General features: G+C 34.4%; 1 pseudogene; it reads right to left on the bottom strand.

Annotated features, from left to right (window-relative positions):
- Positions 1–18,887, bottom strand: part of LOC149558306 (cullin-1-like) — a 59,066-nt pseudogene that overhangs the window by 15,314 nt on the left and 24,865 nt on the right.

Genomic DNA, 18,887 nt, shown 5'->3' with positions numbered 1-18,887 from the left:
TATCTAATCATGTTTCTATAATACTCCCCCATAGAAGTATCATCAAAATTCATGCTTCCAACAATTCCTTGGATAATTAGATAATAATCATCTAATTATCTAATTATCAAAAGTTGAATTGGTACATCTAGACCTGAGGATAAATGACTCACCCCCCCCAAGTTATTATATCATTCTAATAATTGGTATCAAAGCTTTGGTGATTGCAAGGAAATTTTGAAGGGACTTACGTTAAATATCAAGATGTACAAGAGAGAGGTACCCAAGCCAAACAAAGAGAACTTTCGAGCATGGCAAAACTTGATGAGATTGCATCTATCTTGAGTTGGAGATTATGCACTATACTAATTTAAAATGAATACATTAAAGTTCCTACACCCATGAGAGTTGATCAAATAAAGGAGAAGAATAAGCATAATCAAATGATGATATATCTAGCATCTTCCCTAAGTTATGTTGAATTTGACGATGTAAAGAATTCCACTAATGAAAATAAAATGTGGGGTAAGTTGGTAAAAATTCATGGAGAAGACAAAAGTGTGTTAATGGATAAAGAAAAATGTTTGAGAGGCAAGTATTATGACATGAGAATGAAAGAAGGAGAGATTATTACATAATATTGTGGCTAAATCAAAGAGGTTATGAAAGCAATTAGAGGAATTGTAGAATAAATTGTTGGAAATACAAGAGGAGTAACGAAGAGGGGATGGGTGAATCAGTTACCACTAAAATAATTCCAAATCCCTTAGATGTCAAAACAAACTCTCTTATAACTCATAGCTTGGTTAGAACTAGATATTCACTATAACTTATTTAACAAAGCAAACTTGAAATATTAATGTGCATTAACCTTTGGTAACTTAGTTATAGAAAGATAAAGAAATAAGAAATTAACATGAACATGTGAGACAACAATATTTAACATGGAAACCCAATTTGTGAAAACCACCAATGCAACTAGTTACAACTTTTCACTCTTCTAAAGTGATCCCTATTAGGAGCCAACCATGTTAAATGTTATAAAATAAAAAATTAGGTGTGACTCTATTAAAGGATTTAAATCACCTTTTTATGAGTGTCTTCGTTAGAGGTCTTAAGACACTTCAATCTAGAAATGCCACCTAGTTAGAGGATTTATGAAATGAGTATTAAGTCAACTCTATTAACATATTTCTTCATTGCTACAATTAATAGAGAGTAATAATGATTGACCTAATTTATGAAGAAACTAGATTGAAACTTTAGATCACTATTCTAGCTTATCCTCTAGATCCTTCCTAATCAAAATATTATTTGCATCTCCTTGTATATTATGCCCTTAATCAGACATCCTTCTCAATTTGTGTATTATCTTCTTTGACTACTTACACACTATTCAATCCACATCACGACCTTTCATATGTATGGTATACAATGTCAAGTTGGCTTGAATATCCTCACAAATAAAAAATCAACATCCATTAACTTGGCTTGCATAAACAAAATAAATAAATAAAGTTGAAATTACAAGAGGAAAGGTTAAACCATTGATACACCCCCCATATAAGTTTACCTTTCCTCTTGTAATTCCAACAATTGGTATCACAACTTTTTTCTCTAAAATGATAAGCTTTGCAACTTTGAGGAAAGATCTTGAAATGGAAGTCTACAAGTTGGGAAAGACTATTGAAAACTAGGAGATTGAAATACATCTCATACTACATCAATCAAATGAGGAAAGAGAAGAGCTAAAGGAATTAACTAAAGAGAGAATGACACACTATACACAGAGATAGACACTACCAAGTTACTTGCAGATGGTGATTCCAATAAATTCGATGCAAGAATTGAAGATCCAATGGAAAATAATAGAGTTCAAGCTAAGGAAATCAAAAATCTCAAGATAGATCAAGAATCACAAGCTATACTGTTATGTGAGGTGACTTAAAAAAAAAAAAAAGTTATGAAAGACAAAGCCATGATTGAAGAATACAAAAGAATTCTAGCCAGTAGATTAGAAGATAAGTCAAAAAAGCTAACCAAGATATCCAACATGCAATTGGATACCTTAAGTCAAATGATAAATGCCAACTATGAACTAAATGTGAAGGGCATTGAGATAACTACATTGAAGTTGTAGAATGGCTTAAAGAGAGAAAAGGAATTTGTTGAAAGTTTCAACAAGCTAAATAAAGCCATCAAATACTTTGAGCAATTATTGAGATACCATAAATCAAACAATGATACATCAAAACTGGGGTACACAAGCACTAAAGAAGGAGAATCATCCAAAGTTGCAAAAGAAAGGAACATCAAAGGTAAGAACACCAAAGCTACTTGTCATAATTGTGGAAAGAAAGGACATACTGCTAATGTGTGTAGGAGTAGAACTATAAATTAGAATGTCAGGACTAACATCATCACTCATTGTCATAAGTGCAACAAGCAAGCTCATCAGGCACATGAATGCAAAACCAAGATCATTAATACACAGAGATTTGAAGGACTTTGCTACAATTGTCAGAAGTATGGACATAGAGCTTTTGAATATAGATCCAAATCCATGGGGTCATCAAACAAGCCAACAAAGGTAAGAAATAATGGGAACTCTTACAATTAGGATTATAACACAAGATATAGTTGTCATTATTGTCAAGAATATGGACATCTTCCTCAGAATTGTATTAAGACACACTTCAGTGGCAATTACAAAAGATGGTTAAGTCAAACTACATGCTTTAGTTGTTTAAAGACTAGTAACATTAGTAAATATCATCCAACTAGGTCAAAGGCACCAAGTTATGAATTTGACAAAGGTAAAGGCAAGGTAGATGTTGAACACATCAGAGATGAGATGAACAAGATATGGAAAAAGAAAGATGTTTGCAGCACATCAAAGGAGAAGGGATCACTTCACCCAATGGGTTAGGTGATCACACATCATCAAACTAGGAAATCAAGATGTATGTGACACTAATATTTAAAAGTTAAATCATGCACAGTTCCAAAAGGAGATAGTACTAAAAAGAATACATTATCATGAATGAAGATGCAAGATGTTATTAGAAATTCAAGTCAAATCTTCAAGATTTTCATGTTGTTTCCGGGTATGAAAACATTTCCTATATGTTCCAAGTGAAAACCTAGTTGATGTCAAGTTGTCAGATTAGATAATTTATGCCAAGCTTGTCAATGGATGCTGAATGAATCCAAAATTGGTTATTGCCAAGCTTATAGTTGTGTAAGCACTTAGCATTAAATGCAAGGTTTTCAAAGGGTATATGATCGATATGGGCTCATTTTTTCATCATTTCAAAATTGAGAAAGAGCAAGAAGAGCTAGAAGTGACCTAAAAAATTTTAGAAGTGATTGCAAAAGATTTGTTTAGAGATTCATCACCAGTTTGTTAGATTTCTAAGGTATCTATCAAGAGCCAAGCTACGCAATTTAAATTTTCACAAACCCTAGCTTATCACAATAGCATCAAGTTCAAAAATTTTTGAAGGGAATGAAGTTTTAAATGTTCAACTAGTCAATAATGAAGTTAAGAAAATTGTATTTAAAGCCATTCTTGACATCACCTATAAACAAGACCCTTCGAGCGCATTATCGGTGATCCTGCCAAATGTGATAATGGTGCAAGATGTGAGGAAATGCTACAATTTCAAGATAGGAAGCATTGCAGACATGGAAATAAGAGGTGCATACAAAAAATTGTGTGAAAATAGTTTTTTTAAGGAAGAATACAAGATTGTTGAGAAAAAGGGTTTAACACAAGCCTTAGATTTTTTTAATATATTTAAATCTGAGTGGATAAGAATTGTGTTGAGCCAAATTCATGATGGTTCCTTATTGATAGAAGGAGGTCCAATAAAAATAACTAAGAGAATAATTCATAAGGTTACTAACTATCCAACACTAGATTGGCCCAAGACACTCGAAAATGATTCCAAGGAAGTGATTGAGAAAAATACTGGAGCAGTCTGGAATAAGAGAGGTATGACTGTAGATACAATCATAAATCCTCTTATCAATTTTTATATAAGGGTAATCTCACATAAATTCCATCAATCCAGTAGATTGAATAGTGTACCCTGCATAGTTGTGGATGTTGGTTATAAGATTGTTAAGAAAGATCACACGTATGATCTAGCAAAACTTCAGTTACAACAACTTATGGAGAACCTTGGAGAAATAATGAAAAGTAGGAATTTACAATGAAATTTTGGGTCTATACTAGTTTGTATATTCTTTTATGTACATAACACTTTTCCCTCATTTGAAAAATTAGGATGGAAGACTAACAGATCAATTGTAGTACATATAGGTGATTACATTATGCAACTAGGAGAAAAATTTGAATATATAATAACTAGTTATTTTGAAGATTTCAAATATTCAATGAAGTAGAGACTCAGAATACAAGATCCCTTAGTTGAGAATCATTATAATGATGAATGTTTTCTTGTTGATGGTGACTACACATTTGTGCAAGCTGTCACACCAAGGTTAATATGGTTGAGACCCTTAGGTTATGAGGTAAATGTAGATGAAACCTCCATATCAATAATAGTTCTACTTGTAGAAGAAGTAGATAACAGTACTAAATTTTTTGGAAATTATGAGATGGTGAAGTCAATTATTGCCATGGAATTGAAGATTGCCTCCACAATAAAGAAAAATGACAAGCTGGTGAATAAGTTAAAAGAAAAATTTGGAGAAGTTATTGAGGAGGAAGAGGAAGAAGAAGAAGAGGATGAAGAGGAAGAAAAAACACAACCTCAAGAACCTCTAACTTTAACTCAAGGCATGGGAGAAGATAGAAAAGAGGAAGAGATTGAAGGTGCCAAGGGAGAATAAGTTGAGGAAGCACCTATTCCTCTCAAGTCACAGAAGAGGAAGGAAAAGGTGCAACTCATGGCAAGGGCAAAGAAAATTGTGAAACCAAGTTAGTCAAAGCCTACTATACCTACTAAAAGGGTCACCACATGTAAAATAACCCAAAAGGCCAAGAAAAAGCCAAAGCAAACAAAGCAAGGTGGAAAGGTGAAGAAAAGATAGAGAAAGAAGTATGTGGCTTAAATAGATTCTGATGAAGAGAAGATGGAAATAATAATAGTCAATTCAAGTTTGTAAGTCATAGTCATCTCTCTGATTTTGAGAACTTGTGCAAGAATGTCAAGAAAAATGTTGATTTATTAGGTTTTAGACATATTTATTTTGATAAATTGAGTAAAGAAGAGAAAAACCAAGTGGAAGAGGCATTATATGCCATGATGTAAAAGTTCAAGAATACAACACTAGAATTTTTCAACTCAATACCAAAGAGTCTATATGATTTAGTTGAGCAAAAATGGCATTATTGTCTAGGAATTTGGAAACATAAATTAGGGAGACAACTATAGCCCATGAAATGCCAAAATTGACAAAGGGACAAATTGAAAAGGTTTTCAAGAAACATGTAGTTAGGTTCACACATAAATACAGAGCCTTTAGGATTATACAAAAGAATATTGAAGATGTGGTTAAGAAATTAACCCAAATATGGAAACTTATTTATGGATTAACCACTATCAAGAAAGGATAAGTTGACCCTTTAGAGGGTAAAGATGATAATGAAGATGATGAAAAAGATGATGGTAAGGAAGAGGATGACAAAGATAATAGAATTGGAGGAGAGATAGAAAAGAAAGATGATGACAAAACAATAGCAGAGCAGCAACAAGAAGAATAGAGAGTGCATGACACACAATTGTATAGTGTCAGTCCTCCTCATGACACAACCAAAACCACTAAAACTATAATTGTTAAGGATGTTTCTAATCCATTAGCTTAGAACATCAATCTGCTTACTGCAAAAGATTTAAAGAATATTTTAGATCAATCTATTTTGCAAGCAAAACTATGTGGTAATAGAAGGAAACAGGATAGATAGATTCATCTATACCTATAGCACAAGCACAAGGTGCCAACCAAGTCATAGTAATAGATAAGGGCAAGCTTGAAGAGATAGAAGCAAATGTGAAGGAACAAGTGGCCATCCAAGAACTGGTAGCCTTACCAGCATCTGGCACTCTTTCTATGCAAACTCTTCATAGGTTGAGCAGAGATGCTACTCTATTGTAGATCTTAGTGCCAAGCCCAATCTCATCAAAGGTTGACAAGGTAATACATTATGGATACATAATCCTTGATGAAGAAAATTTTATTCCAAAGTATGACTATGATACTATGACATTAAAGAAAATAGGCATTTTATAAGCAGCCTTAGAAAGGGAAAAGCATCAAGAATTTCTTAGGAGAGAACATAGGTAGAAGCAAGCAGATCAAGATATCAAGGACATCTTTTTAAATAAACTTAGCATGCCAACTCCTCAAAAGACCAAGCCACTAATAGAACAACTGATAGATATAGTGGAGAAGGTCAGTAATGAAGACCTTGATACAAATGCAAAACTTTTGGAATGCTCTAGAAATAAGTTTAAAGGAAAAGTAAATGAGAAAATATGTAGTGAGATAGCACTACAACAAGTTGCATTAGCAACCAAGGTTAAGGATGTGAAGAAGGTACTTGAGAATATATCCTCATTGTACATCAAACTATGCAATCTAAGCCTGGAAAGAAAGATATATGCATCAAGTGCAAGCCTAACTACAAATCTAGCTCAGAGTAAGAAGAATTTTAGAACATTGCTTCAAAGACAGAGTCGGTTAGTTGTGTTAACAATAGATGAGGCTAACATTAGAGCCAAACTAACAAGTATTCAGGCTACCCTCACCCCACATATGGAAATAATGCACAAGGAGCTAGGTTATCCTAAGACTCTATTAAAGAAAGATCCCAATCTTTCTATTTTAATGGTCTAGTACACCTTGTTGCTAAGCTTGCAATTCAAATTAAGTGATTAAATGTTGCATGTGATAAGATTGTGGGCCCCCATTATTCAATTTATCAATTTCATGAATCAATACTTTGCAATATTTTATTAATGCAATTCAAAACAATTTCCTCGATCAAATTTGATTATTTCAATATTTTCTAAGGTTGATTATTTTATCCGAAGTCTTATTTAATTAAAAGAAAATATCCCTTTTAATTAAATAAAATAAGTCCCCATTTAATTAAAAAAAATCTCTTTTAATTAAATAATTTATTAGCATTTAATTAATTAAGAGAAAAATGCCTCTTTTAATTTAATTTAATATTTCCTATTTAATTAAAAAAACTTGATCCCTTTTAATTAAATAAATCTCCACTTAAAGATTAAATAAAATAATTAAAAATTAAAAATTCCTCTACACTTAAATGCACATATTTTTAAGTGGGATTCCATTTAATTCCTTTTCTATTTTCTCATTAGTGGATCTTTATTTCACACGGATCATTTTTTCTCCACCCTTGATCAAATCTATTTGCCTCTTAATCTTGATCATCCAATCTTCTTTATAAGGGAGAGCCTTCTCCGAATTTTATACGCACTCTATGGTATTGTTATGCTACAAGTTTGGAGAGTGATTTTTGGAGTTTGAATATTAAAGTTTTTTGTGGAGAACCTCTATCTTTGTGTCCTCTTCTCTCATGCATCCATGGCTTCCATTATCATATCTCATCCATGCATATTCATATTATCTTAGATCTTGCATTGGCATATTAGGTCTTTCTTTCATAGATTAGATCTTGCATTGATAGATTAAATCTTACTTTCATAGATTAGATCTTGCATTGTTTTGCATTGTTATCATATAGATTAGTTTTCATTTCCATTTGCATGCATATTAGATTTTTGAATCTCTCATTTTATGGTGTACTTGCATGAACACAAACTAGGTCAAACTAAGAGCCTCCATTACAAACCCTTGCACTCCATGAATAGAGAGCAATTAGCTACCATTCGAGATCTCATTCTTTAGAAATCTTGGATATAATGACTCGTAGAAGTGTGCTCACATTTTTAGTACACATTTTTGATAGCCAACATGTGGCAACCCACCTTTGCTTGGTATTTTTGTACATTTTTAGATCAAAACCCTTTGTACGGATTTGTTTGGAGACAAAAAACCCTAGATCTTAAAGATTTGATCATATCTCCCAAATGGCTTTGTGTTTTTGTCTAATTTTTTTTTTCAAGTTGGCAACACATCAAAGAAGCTTTAATTCAATTTTTAGATTTTTTAAAGTATTTTCAATTTTTTATAATTTTTTCTTGATTTTTCATGAAAAATCATTTTAGGGTGCAAATTAGTATTCTTTTCGACAAATTTGCATTTTTTAGAAAGGTCTCTAAATTTTAAATAGGGTTGATTCTTTTTAGTTTGATTTTACAGATCATATTAGGTCTCAATAATTCAATTTGCAAAAACTAGTCAATTTTGACAAAATGGCTCCCTAGGGCACAAATGAAAAGATATTTTCAAAATTACAACATTTTTGTAAAGCTCTATAATTTTTTATAGGGGTCACTTTTTTGCATTTAGGGTTTTGGATCTGAATTCATATCATATAGGTCCAATCTTGATGATTAGGTCAAAAATCAATAAAAAAAAAACATTTAATGAACAGCTTGCATTTAATTTTTACAATGGATCAATGAACGATGTGAGCTTTCATTTGGGTTATTTTTTGATTATTATCACTCTTAAAAATCAAATTTTTAGATCTAACCCTAGTTTTTCATAAGTTGGATATATATTGCATATCTTGTGTTTGCTTGTTTTGCTTGTTTCTTTGTTTGTTGTGAGCAAGGTGCAAGCGTAAATGAAAGGTACAATAGAGAAAAGACACATTACAAGAATTACTAGGTATTTTTTTGGATCTCTATAACATTTTGATTTGGAAGTAAAATGAACCTTCTTATGCATTTTTCTTGAGTGCTTTTACACGCTTTCATAAGTTCACACTTCATTTGGTTCTCTAAAATTGGATCTACATTTTTTTTCACACAACTATGTTTCATATAGTAATTAGGCCCTATGAACACAATTTGGGAGATCTTGAGAGGTTGAGCTTCATTCGCTTGCTTTACACATGAAGCTACTCTTGATGGCAGATCCCCTTGTAGGTAGGGAAGGATATTTGTTATTATCTCACTATTCTACTTGGATTTGTCCTCATCATCCATTAGTACTTTCTCTTTTGAGATTGGTGGTTTTTGTTGTTGGATTTTCCAAAAAGGTGATGAGGTGATTTCAAATTATGTGACAAAGAATCTTTTTTGCTATGTTTGGCTAAGGTGAAGAGGCTAGAGGAGTATGCTATGTTCCCTTTTATGCACATCAGAAACTTGGAACCCTTGAATCCAAACCAAATCCCCATGTGGTTAAACTGTGTGAGTCTTCCTTGATTACAGAGGGTTAATCTATAGTATACATTCCCTTTATTAGGTCAACCATGTCGATGGAACCTCAAGTAGTAATAGCCATTTTTGACATGGTAGTAGCAACCACTATATAAATGTCCTTGTGGGGAAAATTCTTATAGGTGTACTCTTTTCTTGGGCTGTCAAATCTCCTTAGTATGTCTAATTGATTAAATTCTCAGAATATTTCAAAACCCTGGTGTGCTAGGATTGGATTTTTCCTACTCTAAATTGCAAAATTTGTAGAGTTGAACATTTCTAAGAACCATAGTGCTACCAATTTGTTTTTTCGAAGACTATGAGCGTGATTGGAAAACATTTTGAGAACATACACAGTACTAGTTCTAGGGATTAGATTGATACTACAACACTATTCTTGTTCATGTGCAAGGTTTCTTTGTCCCTTGGTCATTATTTGAAGACATTTTCTTGAAATACATGATTTTTGTCTTGTTTTCCTAGTTCATGATTAAAAATCTATTGATACACCTAGCTGAACATTTAAAATAAACAAAATCTAAGTTTCTAAGTTGAGAGTTTATGATCAAACTACTTTGTAGTCCTATTATTTATAACCTCCCTAGGTTGATCTAGTTCAGATTAGGCTACTTACCCCATTGTTAGAAGCTTATTTTCACCTTGGGTTATTGTGCTTTAACCTCTTGAATTAGTAATTATTGATTTCACAAGATACCTTGTTTGGAGTTGGTGAGTTAGAGACCATCCTTGTTAAGAAAGATATACCTTGGATTCTTTGATATTGCACTTGGAGAGTCTTAGTAATCTCTTGTCCATCCACTTTCATCAAATTCAATTTTGATTAATTAAAATTTTGGTATATCATCCTCCTGGTCCATATGTGCTAGGGTATTCACCCAAAGTTGTGGGCACCTCTGTGGTGGTATTGGTTTATGCCTATTGCAATATTTTATCTTATCATCTCTTTCTTGGACAAGTGTGTGCTTTTACTAGCCTAGTTTGGTACCAACATTTTTAGGATTATCCTATCAACTAGTACTTTTTCTTTCATGCTAGTTACAACAAAATATCAAGTAGATCAAGAAAGAAACCTCAAGTTATTTTTGAGCAATTACCTTTAGTTCAAACTTGTTGAAGACATAAGGGAAAAGAACCTGTGTTTGTTCAATTTCTTGAGAGTATTCTAGAAGCTTTGTTTGACCTTAGTGATGATCTTATTGAGTTGAGTACACCCTTAGCATCACCTCATTTGAATATGGATATGAGTTTTACAAGAGCTCCACACAAGAAGAATCAAAGTAATGAGTATTATGTCGACCTTTTGAGCAGTGATCCCACTTGTGGAAGTAGACCAACCTCACCCCTTATTGAGGATAGGTATTTGGATGCATATCAAGGGGCTAAGAAAAATAAACATTATGCCTATCAAGGAGAGGAATCCCAACATGATGATCAAATTAGTGAGCCTTCTAGTACTAATGTGAATGCAATATTTATTGGTAACTAGTTTAGATAGTCAAGACCATGTACATCACTCATGACACCTTTGTGTTATGTGAGTGATAGACTTAAAACACTTAGAGTGTGAGAAGAAAGCCGTTCTACAGGCTAAGAAAGAACAACAATTTAAATTCCTAGAGGAAGAAAGGCAAGTTATGATTGAGATTGAAAGAAAATCCTATCAAGAAGCACAAGATCTTCTCATGGCTCAAAAACTTGACAATGTACACATTAGTGGTGGAAACAAGTCTCCTCCACTCACTCCCTCCGAGAGTCCATGAAATGGAAAACATTGGGGAACACCTTCACCATCCCCTAGTCCTAGAGGAAGGAGAGCTTCAAGGCGTGATGATTATAGGAGACCAACAGCTCCTAGAGTTTCAAGACAACCTTCACAAAAAGGTCATCATGGTTCATAATATAGAGGTGGTAGCTCAAATTTTGACCACCATTCTTATGATTTCATTGTTATGCAACAAGATCCACACTTTCAACAATATGTAGAATCATATTGTAGATGCTCAAAAATGGTTCGCATCTATGACTTCATCACTTCTTCATACTAATTTGTCCCATTTTTTCATTCTACTAACTTTGATCTTTTGGCCAAATTGACCATATTTCATCATTTGTATCCCCTTTCACATCAAATTCATATCAACTTGGAATCATAGCAAATCAACTCAGAATCACCCCAAATCAACTTAGAATCACCCCAAATCAACTCAGAATCACTCGAAATCAATCCTAATCAACCCAAAACATATAAAATATCCCAAATCAATCATCATTTATCCGCTCCTAGGCATTGTTGTGGTTTTCAGTGTCTTGGAAACCTATCAACCTATCAATCTTATCAATCTGACCTTAGTATTGTCGTGGCTCTTAGTGCTAGGTTAAACTATCATTCATGTCATTCAATCTTTGACATTGTTGAGGCTTTCAATATTAGATCATGGCATCATCAACCATTTTAATAACATTGATAATGTATGTCGATGTTATTATGATCAAACCTTATCAATCAATTTCAATCCTGTAGCATTTACAATGTCAATGAAATGTTACATATCAACCAATTCATGTGTCCTTGGCATGTTATAAACTTCAATCAATCAATCTAATCATAGCCTTGATCTATTGGTCATCATCTTATTTGATCTATATCATCATCACACTTTCATCAAAGGGTGCAGTCGCATTCATTTAATCAATTTGGCCGATCATCTGCTAATTTTCTCTATAGGATTAAATAACCCATAATTTAATCCTATTCTTTCTAATTATTCTTCCTAATTATAATCCTCAATTAATTAATTTTATTAATTAATTGATTCATTATTTGCAAACAATGGAAATTTACAATTTCTTAAGTTCCATTTTCCATCATTAATGCTATTTTCTACTAATTCTTATTTTGTGGAATAAAAAGATTTTTAATTCAAATATTCCATAAAATATTGCATCCTCATGACACTTGGATGTGACACCTCATGGATTCTCCTTTGACACTTGGCTGAGATTTGTCATAATCAAATATTCTTACCTCTTACGCATGTCTCTATTTGGCTTCTTTGTCATAGATTCTTGGCTTCAAGTGGGTTGAGGTGTCTTATGACGCGTCATATATTCTCTTCCACATTTAGCCAAGCTTGACTTGCATGTGTCATAGAATCTCACAATTGGCATATTCTGTCATATGTGTCATAAGAATCTCTTGCCACATCGCATATCTATGGGTGAAAAATCCAATGCTCTCACCCTCCATGAAAATTATAAAATGAACACTATTTCTCTCATTTTGGGGCCGTCTATCTAAATGCTTAAGTTTTGAAAATCCAAATCTTTGAGTCTCTGAGTCTCTACTTCTTTACATTTTGCATTCATGCTCTCACATTAAATCACACTTCAAGTATTCTCATGGCTTTATCCCTATCATAGGCTCTTTTCTTCAATCTTGTGTGCACTATAGTCAAATTGGAGCTACAATCATTTGGAGAAGAAAGAAGAACATGGGAACTACAAACGGAAAAGGGAGTTTTTAATTATGTTTTCTTTCTTTTGATTAGTTTGGCTTTCATGGTAGACTAGTGGGTGCTAATATATGTTGATTGAGTTTGTGATTTTCTCATAGTATGTTATGCATTTAACACATTTTCTGGTCCTACATTTTTACCCATATATATCATCCCTACTGGGGCATGTTGTAGCTTTGTCATCAGTTATTCTTTGATACAACGCTCTAAATCACATTGTATCAAAGAGGAGAAAAATGTAGATGCTAAAAAATGGTTCGCATCTACAACTTCATCACTTCTTCATACTAATTTGTCTCATTTTCTCATTCTACTAACTTTGATCTTTTGGGTAGATTGACCATATTTTGTCATTTGTATCCCCTTTCACATCAATTTCATATCAACTCAGAATCATATCAAATCAACTCAGAATCACCCGAAATCAACTTAGAATCACCCAAAATCACTCAAAATCAGTCGTAATCAACCCAAAACATATCAAACATCCCAAATCAATCATCATTTATCCACTCCTAGGCATTGTTGTGGCTTTCAGTGTCTTGGAAGCCTATCAACCTATCAATCTTATCAATCTGACCTTAGTACTGTTGTGGCTCTCAGTGCTAGGTCAAACTATGATTCATGTCATTCAATCTTTGACATTTTTGAGGCTTTCAATATCAGATCATGGCATCATCAACCATTTTAATAACATTGACAATGTCCATCAATAATATTATGATCAAACCTTATCAATCAATTTCAATCCTGTAGCATTTACAATGTCGGTTAAATGTTACATATCAACCAATTCATGTGTCCTTGGCATGTTATCAACTTCAATCAATCAATCTAATCATGGCTTTGATCTATTGGTCATCATCTTATTTGATCTATATCATCATCACACTTTCATCAAAGGGTGTGGTCGCATTCATTTAATCAATTTGGCCAATCATCTGCTAATTTTCTCTATAGGATTAAATAACCCATAATTTAATCCTATTCTTTCTAATTATTCTTCCTAATTATAATCCTCAATTAATTAATTTTATTAATTAATTGATTCATTATTTGCAAACAATGGAAATTTACAATTTCCTAAGTTCCATTTTCCATCATTAATGTCATTTTCTACTAATTCTTATTTTGTGGAATAAAAGGATTTTTAATTCAAATATTCCATAAAATATTGCATCCTCATGACACTTGGATGTGACACCTCGTGGATTCTCCTTTGACACTTGGCTGAGATTTTTCATAATCAAATATTCTTACCTCTTACACATGTCTCTATTTGGCTTCTTTGTCATAGATTCTTGGCTTTAAGTGGGTTGAGGTGTCTTATGACGTGTCATAGATTCTCTTCCACATTTAGCCAAGCTTGACTTGCATGTGTCATAGAATCTCACAATTGGCATATTCTGTCATATGTGTCATAAGAATCTCTTGCCACATCGCATATCTATGGGTGACAAATCCAATGCTCTCACCCTCCATGAAAATTATAAAATGAACACTCTTCCTCTCATTTTGGGGCCTTGAATCTAAATGCTTAAGTTTTGAAAATCCAAATCTTTGAGTCTTTGAGTCTCTACTTCTTTGTATGTTGCATTCTTGCTCTCACACTAAAATCACACTTCAAGTATTCTCATGGCTTTATCCCTATCATAGGCTTTTGCTTCAATCTTGTATGCACTATAGGCAAATTGGAGCTACAATCATTTGGAGAAGAAAGAAGAACATGGGAGCTACAAATGGAAAAGGGAGTTTTTGATTATGTTTTCTTTCTTTTGATTAGTTTTTCTTTCATGGTACACTAGTGGGTGTTAATGTATGATTATTGAGTTTTGTGATTTTCTCATAATATGTTATGCTTCTAACCCATTTTCTGGTCCTACATTTGGGGAACCCGACGTGAACATGCATATCTAACTTGGGTTTTCTTGTTTTGTGCTTGTAGGTGCGAGGAAGGAGCTCACTTGGAAGGGTATAACAACTATCTGATCTTCCTTTTCACACCTAGATTAATTAGGGGGTCCAGTAAAATGCTTATATGTTTTTGTTTCATACATTTTGTTAGCTTGTTGTCCTAGGGTACACTCTGCTCTATCAGGGCACACTTGGAACCCCTAGGAGCAGTTTTAGGAGCTCAAAAACCACCAATATCTCATTCTGTTGTTTCTAACTTACCAACTACACCTATCTGGACCCCAACTACATCATTGACATAGTCTGCACTATTTAGGCACACTTGGGAGTGTAGCTTTGAAAATTTTAGTTTCTAGGTCTTGTCTGGGCACCATTTCCCCACACCCTGCACCTGACTTCCCAACTGCACCCTAAAACTACCAACCGCACCCAACTAGGCCCCAACTATGTCATTAACATAGTGTATACTGTTTGGGCACACTTGGGGATGTTTAGAGCCATTTTCACCTTCTGGGAAGCAATTTGCACTATCGGAGCACACCTAGGTTCACAGTAAGCACATGCACCAATCAAAATCTACATTTCAAGTTCCTATCACTCTCTAGGACATAGATTAGGTGATTTTGTGTTACTAATGGTCTATTTGTAGTGTGTGGTGATCATTGGATGAAGATATGATCATAACAAACTACTGATGTGTGCTTTGCAATACGTTGTCGAAGACTTTGTGTGTCTTTCAAAACTATGTGTGTGGATTTCCTAGATTAGATAACATTTTTTTTGGTGCTTAAAAAGAACCTTTTTCTTTTCTGCCTGGCATGTCTACAATGTTAGATCCCTAGGAGTTGCATTGGACGTATCCTCTCCCCTCGCCATTCGTGGATCTTGGGTGTAAGAGAAATCCATGTAACTTCTATAGGAGGCCTGCCTTGGACCAAGATACTCGATATTTGGTATGCCAGGGGATGACCTTAGAGTAGTAATGGGCCAAAGCTAGGTCAATGTTCCAGTCGCTATATAAAATTTGATTACGGTGAAAGTTGTGTCGACGATATTGTTGCATGATAGCTCTCCTCCAGTACCCTTGTGGTGCATCAAACCCCAGTTCTCGAGGCTGGGAGACCTTCTGTAGAAGTTTATCATTAACTTGCCGAACAGAATGCCTTTACTAAAAACCATGTTTTAGTGGCCAAAATCCTTTCTATCCACTAGCTCAAGGGGTCACCTGTGCCTGTGAAGTCATGCACCTTGGGAAGCAGATCTTGGTAGCCCCAAGAAGTGAGTACATTGTAAGGGGGAGCCTATGGTGCCAAGATCCTAGGTTTTCCACTCTGGATAAGTGTGGCTGAACTTTGGTTCAAGTAGGAATTCAGTGGATGCAGTCCTAAAAGCCTAGGTTGTGGTGTGTTTGTGAACTTTTACAATAGCTATTCTTGTCTTAATGTGTCTTGCATGTGTGTAAAACATAATCAAGATAAAAGCCAAACTTTTAAATTTACACCTTGGATATCATTTGAACTTTTCAAAACTTCACACATTACCAAAATATTTCAACCTTTATCAAACTTTGCAAACATTGATTCAACACACTCGAACCATGGAAAACATGCTGACTTGTGCTCCTAAACGTGCTTGGCAAAACGTAGATCTCATACTTGCACAAATTTCACTTGCATTCACCCTAGTCCAAGATTCATTCTTACATCATATAGACTTCATATTGCACCTTTTAGTCCCCATTTAGTATCTATTACTTTTCATATTGCATACATTTAGGTTCAGTTTTACTTTCCTTAGTTTTTTGCATTCCCATCTCAAAATCAGCACTTTGCACTCATCAGCTTGCATCCTTGCATACCTATTCATCATATTGACCACTTTATCCATCATTCTAGGTGTCCTAACCATCATTTTGAGCATCCATATTGGCCCTAACACTGTCCTCTACCGTTTACCTCTCTGTGACATCAATCCTGAAACCATAGCTTCCAGAATTGCCTCAGTTTCAGCCCAGCTTACCAACTACACCCAGAAACTACCAATTGTGCCCAACTAGGCTCCAACTACATCATTGACATAGTTTTCATTTTCTGGGTGCACTTGTTGGTCCTAAGATCTAGTTTTGGATTCCAGATAACATTTTGCGGCTTCAACAGTGTCCATAGGTGCATGGTTAGCTCCCCTTGCACTAGCTTGCCCGGACCTACATTCTACAGCACCTAATCATCATCAACTTCACTTAAGACATCATTCCATATGTCATAAACTTCATTTTTCATCTCCCAACCCATCCTAACATCAACCCTAGCATCCTAGCTTCCTGGCATGTCAGTTTGGTAACCATACTCTCCAAAATCAACAAACATTCTTCCTAGCTTACCAACTGCGCCCATAAACTACCAACTGTGCCCAAACTGGCTCCAAGTATGTCAATGACATATTTGGTACTTTTAGGGTTCACTTGGCACTATTAGGGTGCACTTGGCTACCTGCATGACCATTTTGGGCCTCCGAATTGCACTTTAGGACCCCAAAACTGCATCTGGGAGCCTCTAGACCTCCTTGTTCTGCACTTGACCCAAAATCGTATCTTGCACCCAAAATCCCCTTTTGCATCATAGGAATTGTTTGTATCACATATCCTCTCAGAATCACCATCATTTTGAGTCCTCAAAACATCATTTTGAATCCCCAAAACCTTTGAATTTAGTCAAAAAATCTAAACAAAGTATGAGTCTTAGAGTATCTCCTAGTGTTGATGGATAATGGATCTTGACTAGTCTTTTTATCTTTTCTTATCATTTTCTTTGGTCAAAATTTATCTATGTATTGATATATTTGACCTTTTCACCTTTTATCAATTTGATCTTTTTTTCTTTTATCAGCTTTTGGTCAAGATCCAAAGTCCTTTATCACAAGGTTAAACTCTTAGGCAAAATACTTTCAAAAGGTTTTATCTAAGTTCAAAACTTTCCATATACCCTTGTCATAGCATAATCATATCCCTAGCATCCCCAAACATTATTTTGACCTACCCTAGTGGTATATCGCCTTCATATTGCATTGATCAAAATCCTTAACATCATTTTCACTACCAAACCCTATCAAATTGTCCATCAACCAAATTACCTTCTTGAGCATTTACCCTCATTTTGCATGTCCCAAATGTCATTGAGAACCCTAGAAAATCATCCTTTACATGATATACCCTGCATAAATCAACCTTTAGTACCCTTAACAAGTCCAAAACATAACCCTAGTTGTCATTTTGCATACTTTAGAGTCATTTTCATTCCCTCTAGTCAAACCTCAAAACATCACCTTGCATTTACATTTGCATAACATCCCTAGGACATTTGCACTTTGCACATCAAACCATAATTCATCTATCATTTCCTCACATTTCATAACATTCCTAAACAATTAAAAATCCCAAAAACACTCATATCTTGCATACCCACCACTCTAAAATCACCCAAAACACTCAAAAATTCCATTGCATTTGCACTCTTAGGTATCATGCCAGCACTTACTAGGAGACAATCAGCTCAAAGACCCAAGGAACTTTATCAACCTTTGTTTTTTGAGGCACAAGCACAACCAAAACCTCATCCAAGACAAAGAAAGAGCAAGAAAATCCAACAAACCTTTGACGAAGACCAAATCGAGGCATCACAACCATTACTAGCGGATCCCTTGAATATGTATCCGCAAGATCCTCATAATCAAGTTATGGCACAAAAAACCTTGAACAATGCACCTACCATGAGATTTCCTCCAAACACTTCCCCCACACATGGGATGGTTCAATTGAGTCCTAACTTTGAACCTATATTCGTGCCAATGCCACCAAGAGGAGGAAGTGTACCAACCTCACCTGAAGATGAACAATCACATTCCTTTAAATTTAGCCAACCTAACACATCAAACATACAACAAGGTATTATACACCTAAGTGATGACTCTGAAATTGATTATGGAATCACTGATGAAGAAATGGCTAGGTCATGTCAAGACAAAAGTTTTTACAAGAACTTCAAACATTTGGCAGCACAAGAAATTGTCAAATTTAATCCAAACTTGGAAGGTCCTAGGTCCAAAAATCAAACCGACACAACAATTG

This window comes from Cupressus sempervirens, chromosome 5, assembly GCF_028749045.1.
Source record: "Cupressus sempervirens isolate cs-2001-9-10 chromosome 5, ASM2874904v1, whole genome shotgun sequence".
In the NCBI taxonomy this organism is placed as follows: Eukaryota; Viridiplantae; Streptophyta; class Pinopsida; order Cupressales; family Cupressaceae; genus Cupressus; species Cupressus sempervirens.
The sequence above is the reverse complement of the archived record's forward strand: the minus strand, read 5'-3'. Positions and strand labels throughout refer to the sequence as shown.